This window comes from Macrobrachium nipponense, chromosome 30 (genome assembly GCF_015104395.2).
Source record: "Macrobrachium nipponense isolate FS-2020 chromosome 30, ASM1510439v2, whole genome shotgun sequence".
NCBI lineage: Eukaryota > Metazoa > Arthropoda > Malacostraca > Decapoda > Palaemonidae > Macrobrachium > Macrobrachium nipponense.
In genome coordinates, this window is record NC_087218.1 from 9,421,323 (window position 1) to 9,435,667 (window position 14,345).

The 14,345-nt window shown below is 36.2% G+C and overlaps 1 long non-coding RNA gene across 1 annotated transcript in view; it reads right to left on the bottom strand.

The window, feature by feature from the left end:
- Window positions 1–14,345, bottom strand: part of LOC135202256 (uncharacterized) — a 65,917-nt gene that overhangs the window by 30,021 nt on the left and 21,551 nt on the right. The window contains exon 2 of the long non-coding RNA XR_010311698.1: window positions 3,033–3,070. This is a non-coding gene — a long non-coding RNA (uncharacterized LOC135202256). The remainder of the gene's footprint in view (window positions 1–3,032; window positions 3,071–14,345) is intronic.

Consider the following 14,345-nt stretch of genomic DNA (forward strand, 5'->3'; position numbering starts at 1 on the left):
TCTTATTTTTCGTGACATTACAAAGGATGAAAATCATTTGTTTTATCACTCGCATCATTTTTTTTTTTACACAATTTCACGCGCTTTTATCTATACGTTTCCAGCGTATTTTCATCGTGTAATTGTTATGGAAGCATGGGTAAGAGTCATTAGTATTATCATTATTATTTGTTATAGGGGCATAGGTAAGGGTCTAATCTCTAATATGATAATAATAATAATAATAATAATAATAATAATAATAATAATAATAATAATAATAATAATAATATATGACTATTATTATTATTATTATTATTATTATTTATTATTATCATCATCGTTGCCTCATACGGTGGCAAGGAAAAAGTGAAGTCCATCATGCGCATTTCTTTGAGATAATAATAATAATAATAATAATAATATAATAATAATAATAATAATAATAATAATAACTAACTAACAACACAAAAGCAAACACATCACTAAGACACACATGTCTGAGAGCATATAATTCTCATATTCTGTCCTGAAATGAGACAGAGAGGACATGAGGTGGGAGGGGGTGTGGGGGGGGGGGGGGGGGGGGGTGGGGGGGGGAGGCCTCTGTAAGTGATAATAACTTGTACCCAGTTAATGGAGACGGGTGGCGTTAACAACTGCATCAGCGTACCAGGGCATCATCATCTTGTACCCATGTTCGTCTCTCTCTCTCTCTCTCTCTATCTCTCTTCTCTCTCTCACTGTCACTGAGGGGACAATTTGTTTTCTTAACGTTTCTCTTGTCATTACATAATTAATTGACATCCAGACTGTTACTGTTATATATATATATATACATACATATATATATATATATATATATCATATATACATATATATATATATATATATATATATATATATATATATATATATATATATAATTTATATATTATTCTAGATATATAGTATATGTATATATATATCCTATATGATATATATATTATAGATCTATAATATATATATATATATGATATATCACTGATATATGTATATATATATATATACTATATATATATATAATATATATATATATATATATATATATATATATATATATATATATCTAGGACCCCGCTTTATACGTAATACAGTATAGGACTTCAAAAGCAAATGAGAAAACTAAGATAAAAGCGAAACCTATAATAAAAAAAATAAGAGAAAGAGAAAGAAAAAAAAGAAAGAAAAAGGAAGGAAGAAAGAAAGAAAGAAAGATTTTCAAATTCGGAGAGAGAGAGAAAAACTTGTCGAGTGTGTCTTGTCTCTATCATCTGGAGGGTAACTAGTTAAACTATCACTTCTCCCGAGACAGTAATCCAATCAGGCCAAAGTGGCCTGTTCGCTGACACCCTCTTGACCCGTCAATTTGGTGGTGGTGGCCATTCTTCCTATGGATGAGAGAGATTTGGATCTCTCTCTCTCTCTCTCTGTCTCTCTCTCTCGGAACCTACTATTTTTAAGTCAGCTCCCATTAGCTACTGACATCTCTCTCTCTCTCTCTCTCAACCTACTATTTTTAAGTCCGTCCCCATTAACTACTGTCATAAGGCGTCATTCTTCTGATTTAACATAACCTCCCCCCCCCCCCCCCCCCCCCCGCCCCCCCCCCCCCCCCCCCCCCCCCCCCCTCATCTCTCTCTCTCTCTCTCGCAGAACCTTCATCTGCGGTTGCTCTAGATACCGTTACCTACTTTATTCTGGCACTATTCGTTTTAATTATTTTCTCTCTCTCTCTCTGTCTCAATTTTTCTTCCAGAACATATTAACAAACCTCGAAATCTACTTCCAGTAAGATGGGCGTCATCTCAAGGGCATGTCCATTTTCCCCTTCGCATTTTAAGATAAAGGAACCGCCTAATGCGTCAGATCTTGTCGATTCTAAACGCCCGTCTGTTTTCATTTTTTTGTGACTCACTCGTTTATTTCTACTCGTTCTTGTATCACTGTCAGCAGAGTCTGTCCTTCATGACATTATTTTTCTTTCACTGAGGCTTATTTTGTTTCATTTTCATGCTCATGTTGATTTTCCTGATCGTCTGTCATTTCTCTTGCTCACGATACCAAATTTCTCTTGGATTGTTTTCAGTTTCCACAGTCAGCCATGACATCTCATGACATCTTGGCTTGTTGCGCACGCAAATATGCGTAAAATTCTTAATAATAATAATAATAATAATAATAATAATAATAATAATAATAATAATAATAATAAATAAATAAATAAATAAAAAATATTCATAGTAGGACGGATTTTGGAATGAAGACAAATCCACAGTTATGTATATGTACAAGTTAAATCTGTATGCAGAGAGCTTTCTAATAATAATAATACTGATTAATACGCAGATAGTCCTTTTCATAAACGAATATGATAGCGACAACTCTCTCTCTCTCTCTCATTCTTCTCCTTCACTCTCTTTCTCGAGAGAGACGACAGGTCCTAGATGAACCTTGATCCTGGCAGGCCTATTTTGTGAGTTGAGTTACGGATCCCGGGCCCCCATCAGCCCAGGCCTGCTTCCTCCGGATTATCTCTCTCTCTCTCTCTCTTTCTTTCTCTCTCTCTCTCTCTTCTTTGCACATGCACAGGTAAGTCTCTCTGGACGCATTTCCTTAAAAAAAAAAAAAAATTCATGATACCCCTGGTCATTGATCGACTGCGGAGGAGGGTTGCAACTAAGCTAAAATGTTCTCTTTTACGGGAGGAAGTCATATCTTCCGTACTTACGCACACACACACAATATATATATATATATATATATATATATATATATATATATATATATATATATATATATATATATATATATATATTGTGTGTGTCACTGGCCCACGCATGACTTTTTATTCAATATTGACAAATATCGTTCAATATCGAATTTCCTGTGCTTTGAGAATAACTTTAACCCAGGGGTAAATATTATATATATCATATATATATATATATGTAATACTATATCTATATATATATATATATATATATAATGCGAAAAAAAGAGTGCCATCTTACCTTGATTCAACCAGGCTGCATCAGAGTCCACCAGCAATCTGAAACCAACAAAGACAAAATTAGATTCGACAATTCTCAAGCGACAAAAGGCGACATGATGCAAAATCAGAACATAAAAAAAGTAAAAAAAAATAAAAATCAGTAAAACACGATAAAGGAAACTCATTCAGATCAGATGACTGACAAGTTTAATCGGAAGAAGTGTTAGCATATATGGACCGATCACAATGGGGATCGTCGTTTGATCACGTAATCATATATATACCACCGAATGTGCGTCGTCCCATTAATCAACCTGATATCAGTAATCATTCTCTATCAGTTCGCCATGAATCAGAAGTGAGAGGTGTGACAAACGACTGGAAACCCGAGCGCAAATGGACGTCTATATGAGTGCAAAATTGACAGGATGCAAATATCATTACCCGCGAAGTGCTATTCTTTGGGATGGATCGAAAGAAAGCTCACAATGGGAGGTGACAACAAGTCATGCAAAAAAAAAGAAAGGAAAAAAATGCAAAAAAAAAAAAAAGAGAGGATATTTTGCTGGTTGTATGAAGAGGACAATGCCAATACTAATATAAACCTTAATGAGAGACTCTTTGCAGATGCAGTTTCTGTTATCGTCATTGAAAAAAAAAAGTGAAGGAAAAAAGTGGATATTTTGCTGGTTGTGATGAAGAGGACAATGCCAATACTAATATAAGCATTAATGAGAGACTTTTTGAAGATGCAGTCTCTGTTGTCACCTTCATTATCATTAACGTCCACATGATTACGTAAGGTCAGACGAGGTCAGACGTCAAAAAAGGTATTTATATGTATGTCTATCTTAGCTTAACCGGGCAACTGATCTGATCCCGTTGCAAGGAGCCAATTGGCTTCCTTGCAACGGGACCTGCAGCTTATTGTGGGATCCAAATCACATTACATCGAGAAATTAATTTCTAATCGCCAGAAATCAATTCCTCTCATTGTTGGCAGAGCGAGCGGGGAGTCGAACTCGCGACTACCGAATCGGCAGGTGAGCGCGTCAACGACTCGTCCAACGAGGAACTGTCAAAAGAGGTCTCTCTGTTCTCCCCATACTAAGCACTCAGCTGTACGCTCGCACTGCTGCAACAAGTAAACATCAACACCTACAATGAAAATGAGCTACGTCCCCTGGAAGCAGTAGGTCCTACCATCTCCCAAAACGGTGTCATGGGACCCGGCCATCATCATCATCATCATCATGAATGCGACGAATGACGGTGAATAAGGACGCGTTCATTATACACCAGCACCCAAAACGTGACAGAGAATAACAATAGAGTGGGTATCCCTGCTTACTAACGTATACTCGCAAATGAAGCGTAAAGGGTTAAGAGTCTTCTAGCCTCTTTTAGCATCTTGCCACTAAACGCAGTTCACTTGGATCTGAGGCTTTGTGCGTAGTGACGAGGACCTGAGGCTTTGTGGTGACGAGCTTATCCGCCGGGCATTGTGGGTATAATGGGTATTACAATGAATTGACCGGTGGCTCCTATATTTAAATCTCCACCCTGTTTACATTATGTGGTCAACGAACGTCATAATTGGTTCCAGTTATAATGATAAATGAACGTCACAGTTGGTCCCCGTTATATGATTGATGAACGTCTGAAAATTCCCAGTTATATAATAAATGAACGTCACAATTGATCCCAGTTATATTATAAATGAACGTTACAACTGGTCCTAGTTATACTAAATTATGACGTCACAGTGTAACGGAAACGCTGCTAAACTTCCGCACAGATCAAATCAAGTGACTGCTGCTACATGATGCGTATTTTGTCGCAGTCTGGGTATACTTGGCCAGGAAGGTCAAACTGGTCTCAGAGAGGGACGTGTACCTGACTAATACGGACCGCTGGCATTCGAATGGATCGAGTCGTGGAATTGATTAGGAACCAAACGGTCTCTTCCTTTCAACAAATATTTTGAAGTTTTAATTTTAGAAGTCGCCGGAAAAATGGCAATATTGATGAATGTGTTTACTGAGCACCTATTTGACTCTTACTTAAAGTGGAGAGAGAGAGGAGAGAGAGAGAGAGAGAGAGAGAGAGAGAGAGAGTTTCAACAAATATTTTGAAGTGTTAGCTTTAGACAGAGGTCGAGGGGAAAATGGCAACATTGATGAATGTGTTTATTGAGCACCTATGGGACTCTTATTTAAAGAGTGAGGAGAGAGAGAGAGAGAGAGAGAGAGAGAGAGAGAGAGAGAGAGAGAGAGGAGAGAGAGCAGTGGACTGCTTTGTAGGATGGTGTTCACATGTAACGAAAATTAATAGATGTACGAAAACAAACACAAACATACATATGTATGTATGCATGTATGTGTGCGCACGTCCATACCTCTATGTGCGTGTGATCCTCATAGGAGAATCCATCGCTAAAGTTTTATATGTGTTATCAACCAATCAATGACCAAGGCCACACAATGGCCGCGCGAGCTCTTTGTCCATTTTGGAAAAAGAGAGGTATGAGGGGAGGGGGGGTAGGGGGGACTAGTCGGTGTTTATCGTTTATGCATGGCCATCTCCTGAGAGAGAGAGAGAGAGAGAGAGAGAGAGAGAGAGAGAGAGAGAGATCTCCATTCACACTGACTCGTCGAGAACCCAAACAAGTGTTGTTGGGAGAAACATATGCTGGATGAATTGTAATAGCACAGAGAGAGAGAGAGAGAGAGAGAGAGAGAGAGAGAGAGAGAGACTCTAAGTCACCACGATAGTAAAAGATAAATTAAAATCTCGCCAAATAAACAAATGAATAAATACACTGATAATTAAAACTCACCAAATAAACAAATGAATAAATGAATCCATGAACACTGGGAACTGGAAATCAGAGCAATCTCTTCATTGGCATATAATGGCTCTTTTGGGAACGTCAAGATATACATAAAGCATAAATATAAAACATAAAAAAATATATTTGTGAAAAAGAGGATAAAAATGCATCACATACAATTCTGTTGATATGCACAGTGTCTTCACTCGAACGACGACAATGAAGAATATAAATTTTTGGAAATATAAAACATAAATAGAAAAATGAAAAAAGAATATTGATGAAAAAGAAGAAAAAAGTGCATCGTATAAAATTCTGTTGATATGCACCAAGTGTCTTCTCGAACGAACGACATTGAAGAATATATATATTTGTCAAAGAAGAGTCAGGAATGCATTATTAAAAGAAAACACCAGACAAACTGGTGCAGATACATTCATGGCGAGCCGGAATAAACATTTCCCCTACTGCCGAAATGAAGGATCAAGAGGGGAAGTAGGCCTATGGAGTAGACGAAAAAAAAAAAATAGGAAGGGAGCTGGGGAGGGCGTGGCGTACAATGCAGCAGGCTGTGGAAGGGGGGAGGAGGGGGGAACATAGTTAGGGAGGGGGAGAAACACCAATCTGCATATCAAACCCTCACCCTCACTCGTATCCACCCTCTCCCCTCTCCGGCCGGATAGGGGGGGAGTGATTGGCTAAAAAGTTTAGATTGGAAATGTTGTATAGGGGGATTACCCTACACTGTATGGAAGGGCTGCCAAGTGTCGCCATTTCGTCCGGTTGTCTCGGCGACACAGATTCTACTTAAAATGTAAAAAATAAAAGTGATGGACTACATGAAAGAAGAAAGTACTTATAAATGAGAATTCTCATTACCCATTACTTAAAATGACACTGATATTTATAATATACTGATGCAGAGTAAGAGAAAAGCAAAACATCGTGTGCTATGTGGAAGCACATTCACATTTGAGGGGGTGGGGGTGGGGGAAGAACAACAGGGGATCTATCTACGGAGGAACGGGACTAGGGAGGGGAGAGACCCATAGGGGTATGGGGGTGGGGGAAGTAATAGGGAGTTGTGAGGCAGGGGGGGGATACAGAGTCTCTCTGGAGAGTCAGGGAGGAATGATGACGGAGATACATGTCGTTTGTTGTGCTTCTTTTGTTGTAGTTGCTCCGATTCCCGATCAATTCCTGATTCCCAGTCAATTCCTGACGCACCCTAAGCTCCTGATAATAGCGGGAAAAGAAGATAGGTTCCCATCCCTTCTTCCTCTTTTTTTTGTTTTTCTTTTTTAATCCACATTATGATCAGTACATTTTCTCAAATTTTATTTATGCGTGAATGCTCTCTTGACGAGAAGAAATAAGATGTCGGCTTCCTGGCTTCGTCTATCCTTCGACCAAAATATATTCAGCAAGTCAAGACAATGCAAGGCAGAGATACATGTTCAAAACAACTGTAGCAAGTTAAGACAATGTAATTCAGGAGGAAAACATTTACAAAACGACTGTAGCAAGTTAAGACGCTCTAATTCAGAAGAAAAACATCTACAAGACAACTGTAGCATGTTAAGACAATCCAGTCCAGGAGAAAACACATGTTCAAAGGAACTGACTGATCTATATAATATATGATCTGGCGTCGCACGAGTATAGTAGGTCGTCAAAGCCACACTTCCTTTGGTTTCAGTTCATATATACATTTCACCTTTCCTTCATATCTTTAATTTTGCAGCGCTTCTCTTAACTACTGGTAAACATTTTTTAGAAGTTTCTTTCTATATGTGTATGTATGTATGTATGTATGTATCTATCTATATACGTATAATTATATATATATATACATATCATATAATATATATATATATATATATATACATATATACATATATATGTAAATAAATAAATAAATATATATATATACACACATATATATATATATATATATATATATATATATATATATATATATATATATATATATAATATAAAAGGAGCCAAAAAACGCCAAAATTGTAGAAAGTAAGTACTACGTTTCAGAGACTTACTTCTATATTTTGGCGTTTTGGTTACGGGCTCTTCTATTAACGGAATTAGTTGCAACAGAACGTTTTTACCAGTCATATATATATATATATATATATATATATATATATAATATATATATATATATATATATATCTATATATATATAAACAGTCGCTCGTCAAAGATCAGCCGCACATCTGGTCCAACGAAAATAGGATTGTTCCGAGACCATCAAGTTGTCGTGGGCTGCAAAAAGGACACAATGATGATAATTTGAGTCGATTGTGACATAACTGGACCAATTTAAGTTGGGTAAAGTGAAACCCGTCATGAGCCCTTCCTCCCATTTCTTCCACTGGGGTCCACTCGAGAGAGGACGGGAAAAGCTGAGGAATGTATGTCTTGTGTATATTTGTTGCGTATGTTTGTTGCGTATGTGTGTGTGAAACTGTTTCTTGGACAGATTTACGCATACATGTTCGTTTGACGTTTTCACACAAGATTACTTCGCGCTCTTTTTCTTTTTTTTTTTTTGCGCGCATAGGCATGAATAAGTATTTGTTGTGTAGGTTGCGTACCAATTACCTTCGTGCATGTAATAATAATAATAATAGATTGAATTCTATAATTACCTATAGATGCAGATATATGTTTGGATATATATATATATATTATATATATATATGCACCTACATACAACTTTGAATTTTTAACCCTGGTGATTTAGGCACCTAATAGTGCTCTCAATACTAACATTACTGTTATTGCATAATAATAATAATAATAATAATAATAATAATAATAATAATAATAATAATAATAATAATAATAATAAATCCTAGTTTGGAAGTCTGGGGGCAATAATGACAGTACTGATTCTCTCAATAATACTACTAATAATAATATAACAGATAAAGTTCCCTCAAGCGTGTATTAAATTAGATATCCAAGCAGAAATAATGCAACTCAAATCGAAGAAAAACTTATTTTATTTGCTCTAAAATAAAGATGATTTTTGTCTCATTCCTGAGTAAGCTTGCAAAATGATGGATATATAAAATTCTCAAAGCCTAGTTAAAAAAAACCGAGTTCACAAACTAGTAAATAGATTTAAAGCCGTGTAACAAATTTCACAAGGTTTAAAAAGTCAATATTTTGCGTTTGTTTTTCGCTTACTCGGGGAGTAAGCCTACAAACTACTTTTGTTGTAGTTATTGTTGCTCTTGTTGGGGGTTAGGCAAGGTCTATGGAAAGCCTATAAAGGTCTGAAAAAGGTGTTTCGCGTTGAGTTAAAGATGCAGAAATTTTAGGAAAGGATATCTGTGATTTATTTATTAGAATGAAAATGTCAAAAATAAATAATATGCATGCTAAACAATACAGAACAATTATTTCTAAGGAAATGGAGCGTATTTTTAAATTTTCGTTGGTGAAACAACCTGGAGGTCGGATCACGCCTTGTTCTATTTTCCTCCCCTCGGATAACTTAGAAATTTTGAAAGTTGGGAAACGTAAAGTAGCTTTGAGAAACGCATCATCCCCCTTGCTTGTGTCATAGACAGTCCCAGAGGCCCGTGACTTTTCCCTTTTGTAATTTGAGTGAAATAATGGGGCTGACATCCCGAAAGTCATTTAAGGATTCCGCCCCTACACCCCAAGTTGATGATTAAAAAATTGCATAAGCTTTAAACAAACAATTGTCAAAAAGTTTTAACAAATTCGTATGTACATGTGCAGAAAAACCTGACAATCTTGTGAACATGTAAACGAAAAATATTTTTACAAGTTAGTAAATAAAGGGAATTCTTAAAATATTCATAATATTTTTGTAACTAAATATGCAAAATGTTGTGAAGATGAAAATGAAAAATATTTTCACAGGCTACTAAATAATGGGCATATGAAAAAAAAATCATAAACATTTTCGTAAACAAATATGCAAAATCTTGTGAACATGTAAAATGAAACAATTTTTTACTAGCCAGTAAATAAAGGAATTATTATAAAAAAATAAAGTCTTTCGTAACTAAATATGCAAGCATTCGCAAGATTCAGATAAGTAAATGACCAAAAACTTCCTGTATGATGGAACTGAAAGAAAGCAATTTACTCCAAAAGGTTGGTGATAATTATATATAATCGCATAAAAAGTGTCCAAGCATTTACACAGGTAAAGCAAAATGTAAAACAGCCATGTCAGACGCTGCTGCGAACAGTCTTCCATGAACAAAGGGGGATCTCAGCAGCAGACGATTCCGGAGAGAGAGAGAGAGAGAGAGAGAGAGAGAGAGATAAAAAAGAAATTAATAAAGAGAAAGAGACAAATTAAGCTCCTTCAGGCACCCTCGTCCATTTTTAATCGTCGCCACTTCGTGATATCCCGCCTCCTTTGCCCATTACGACCACAATGGCTGAAATGACGACGGTGAAATACACCCATCCCCTCCTCTGACCCTTCCCCGTCGAAGAGATGGCCCCCCAACACCGCCCCTCCTCCTCTTCCTCCCCAAGTCTCTTTTTTTTTAAGTTCTTTGAAAATGATCCCATAAATCAAAAGGCATAATCCGAGGCCACTCCAAGGAGAGGTTCTTGATGGCGCCCCATGCCCTGGAATCTTCCTCACCTGGACTCTCTCCCCCGTAGCCAGCCGCCCCCCCCTCCCTACCACCCATCACGTGAAGTCACTTCCAGCATCTCGCCCCCCTGAGTCGACGACGAAGGGATGAATGGAGGATGAGGAGAAGAAGAAGAATACAAGAATAATAATAATGAGAAGCCCAAGAGGAAAAGAATCAACCTCCTTGAAGGGGATGTGATTGGACCTCTTTATAAAGTGACCTCTGGAGGTCCATTGTGATCCTGTCACAAAAATGCAGCGGCTGAGGATGACCCTTTCTTTCTCTCTCTCTCTCTCTCTCTCTCTCTCTCTCTCAATGGTTGGTCCACGCTTGACCCCTTTTAAAAAGGACGAAGAAAACCCACCCGGGCGATAAGAGAGGCGCAAGAATAAGAAATCTATTGGCTCTTTGGTAAAAAAAAATAAATAGATAAAAAAAGTATGGGATGATGGTAATAAGAAGGCACCCTGCTGATCGCCTGAAAATCCTCAGGGCTAAAATGGGAAAGAAAGAAAGATTAACAAATGAAACTTAGAAGGAAAAAAAATAATAAAAAAAAATAAAAAAATAAAATAAACAATAGAAAGATGACAAAACCAAACTCAGAAGGACAAAAAATATATGTAAATAAGAAACCAAACTCGGAAGGGCAAAAACAATAAAAACAAAAACAAACTCAGAAGGGCAAATAAAGAAAAAAAAAAACAAACTCAGAAGGGTGAATAAAACATTAAAAAAGCCAAACTCAGAAGGTCAAATAAAAAAGTAGAAAGAAAAAAAAGAAAAAAAATGCCAAAAATAAACAAACTCAGAAAGGTGAATAAGACTTTTAAAAAAGCAAACTGAGGATGACAAAAAAAAATATATAGAAATAAAAAAACCCAAACTCAGAAAACAAATGAAAAACCGACGAGAGACGCTTACGAACGGAAAAAAAAACGAGGAATCGTGTGGATTCCTCAAAAGGGTGAATAAAACATTTAAAAAACCAAACTCAGAGGGACACACACAAAAAAAGAAGAAAAATAGAAATAAAAATAACCAAACACGAAGGCCAAAATGAAAAACCAAACGTGAGAGACTTACGAAAAAAAAAACGAAAAAAAAGAAGAAAAAAAAAAAAAAAAGAGGGATCGTGTGGATTCCTCATCTCCGCAGGAACCTGCTGCTGGGATTCGAAGAAGCTCTCAGAGGCTGATAGGTGTGAAAATCGATGGTAATAGAAGTTTGCGTCCGGGGTTCCGAATGATGAGGTATTGCACAAAGACCCTTCGAGAGAAGTGGGACGAGAGAGAGAGAGAGAGAGAGAGAGAGAGAGAGAGAGATAGAGAGAGACCTTACCTTTACCTTTACAGACCTTACATCTTGTTTCGGTTTCCCCAGGTCCCTCAGTGTGAGGCACCTCTAAGTGTCTCCACCAGGAGTGCTAGTACACTTCGGTATATTTTGCATCTTCAATCTTGGATTGGTCGGATGCAGTTTTAGATATTTGTCGAGCTTATTTCTTAAACACATCTACGGCTCACTCCTGATATATTCCTCAGATGAGCTGGCAAACGCATTGAATAGACGCTGCATTATCGATGCTGGTGCGTAGTGGATTAATGTCCTGTGTGCTTTCCTTATTTTTCCTGGTATATTTTTTGGGCACTATTAATCTACCTCTGCTTGCTCTTTCTGATATTTTTAGTTCCATGATATTTTCTGCTATTCCTTCTATCTGTTTCCATGCCTGAATTATCATGTAGCGTTCTCTTCTCCTTTCCAGACTATATCAATTTTAAGAATTGTAGTCTTTCCCAGTAGTCTAGGTCCTTAACTTCTTCTATTCTAGCTGTAAAGGACCTTTGTACACTCTCTATTTGTGCAATATCCTTTTGATAGTGTACCATCATATTGCAATATTCAAGTGGACTACGAAAACATATGTTTTATAAAGCATAATCATGTGTTCGATTTTCTTTTGTTTTGAAGTGCCGTAACAACATTCCCATTTTTGCTTTACATTTTGCCAACAGAGTTTGCTATTTGATCATTGCATAACTGTTCTATTCATCATCACACCAAGGTCTTTTAACTGCTTCCTTATTTGTGATGGTCTCATTATTAGGTCCCTTATATGCATATAGCTTTCTTCTCTGTCTCCATAATTTATTGATTCAAATTTATCAGAGTTAAATACCATCCTATTTACCTCTGCCCAATCATATACTTGTTTAAGGTCTCTTTGTAGAGCGTTTTTTTTCCTATCTTCATCACAAGTAATTTCTCTACTTATTCTTGTGTCATCTGCGAAACTACTCACTACCGAATCTAACATTATTGGTTCTATGCTTCAATCATAACAAAAAACAGTTATTCGAGCTAACACCGTACCTTGCGGCACACCGGATATACCTGGCTTCATCCGATTTTCTCGTCGTTGCAATAACTATCTGTTTTTCTGTTGTGTAAAAATTCTTTAACCATCTTCCTACTTTATCCACGATATTGTGTTTTCTAATTTTCTTCGCTAATATATTATGGTCTACTTTATCAAAAGCTTTTGCAAAGTCTAAATAAACCACATCTGTTTCATTTCCGCGTTTTCATATTTTTGAATATTGTTTTCACGGTGGACTAACAGTTGGGTTTGTGTACTTTTTCCGGGTACGAAACCATGTTGTCCTTTATTAAACAAATTATTTTATTCTAAAATGTTTCATAATATTTTCTTCATTACCCTTTCATACACTGTCATCTTATTGATGTTAACTCACAGCTATAATTACTTCCTCTCAGTCTTGATCACTTTTGAAAGTAGGGGTAATATACGCTAATTTGTGCTATCATATATCTGCCTGTATCTACACTTGTAATAATAATATTGCAAGTGGCTTTGCGATAGAATGAACTACTTTCTTTAACAAAATAGCAGAATTCCCATCAGGCCCTGCAGCAGCTCCATTTTTAATTTCATTAAATAGCCTGCACAATATCCAGCTTCATAATATCTAGTCAGCTAAATATTCACTATTTTCATCCCTTACTTTCTATATCATTATCTTCAGTATCTATTCTAGGGGGTGAATTCTCTCTTATATCGTTCTGCCAGTATGTTGCAAATTTCCTTTTTTTCATTCGTTAATCTCCCTTCAATTCTCAGAGGGCCTATTTCATTCTTCCTTTTATTCATCTTCTTCGCCATATGAGTATAATTAGTTTGGGGTTTTTGCTTGAATATTTAATAGGGTTTTTTCTTCCAAGTCCCGTTTTTCATTTTTTTGATTGATAATCAAATCTTTTTTTCTGCATTTTCTATCTTACTTTTTAGTTCTATAACTTTCCATGCATTTTTTCTTTTGCAAGACCTTTTTTCCACTTTCTGATTTTCTGGAACAAGATTCTTCTGTCTCTTGGTATGCATGATGATGTTTACTTTTCTTCTTCGGTATATTTTTCCTTTTTACTATTATCTCCAATATTTTATATAATATCTCCAGTATTTACCCTTATGTCATCACTACGAAAATGTTATCCCAATCTTTGTTTAATTCTTCATTAATTTCACCATTTTATATATTTTTACTGTAGAAGTTGTATTTTTCCATATCCTTCCCACTTTTTCATTTCTTGCTTATCTCTATTTTCACTTGCTTTGGAATGAACTGTTAATTCTATGACATTATGGTCTGAAAAATACTCGCATTATAAAACTATTATTTCTTTAACATAATTCATCTCGTTCACAAATACTAGGTCTAAAGTATTTTCCTTTTTTCTTGTTGGCAGGTGATTTATTTGTTTGAATGTTTGTATTCTAGTAGCATATCTAATAGCTTTTCAAATTGCCTTCTTATCTTCT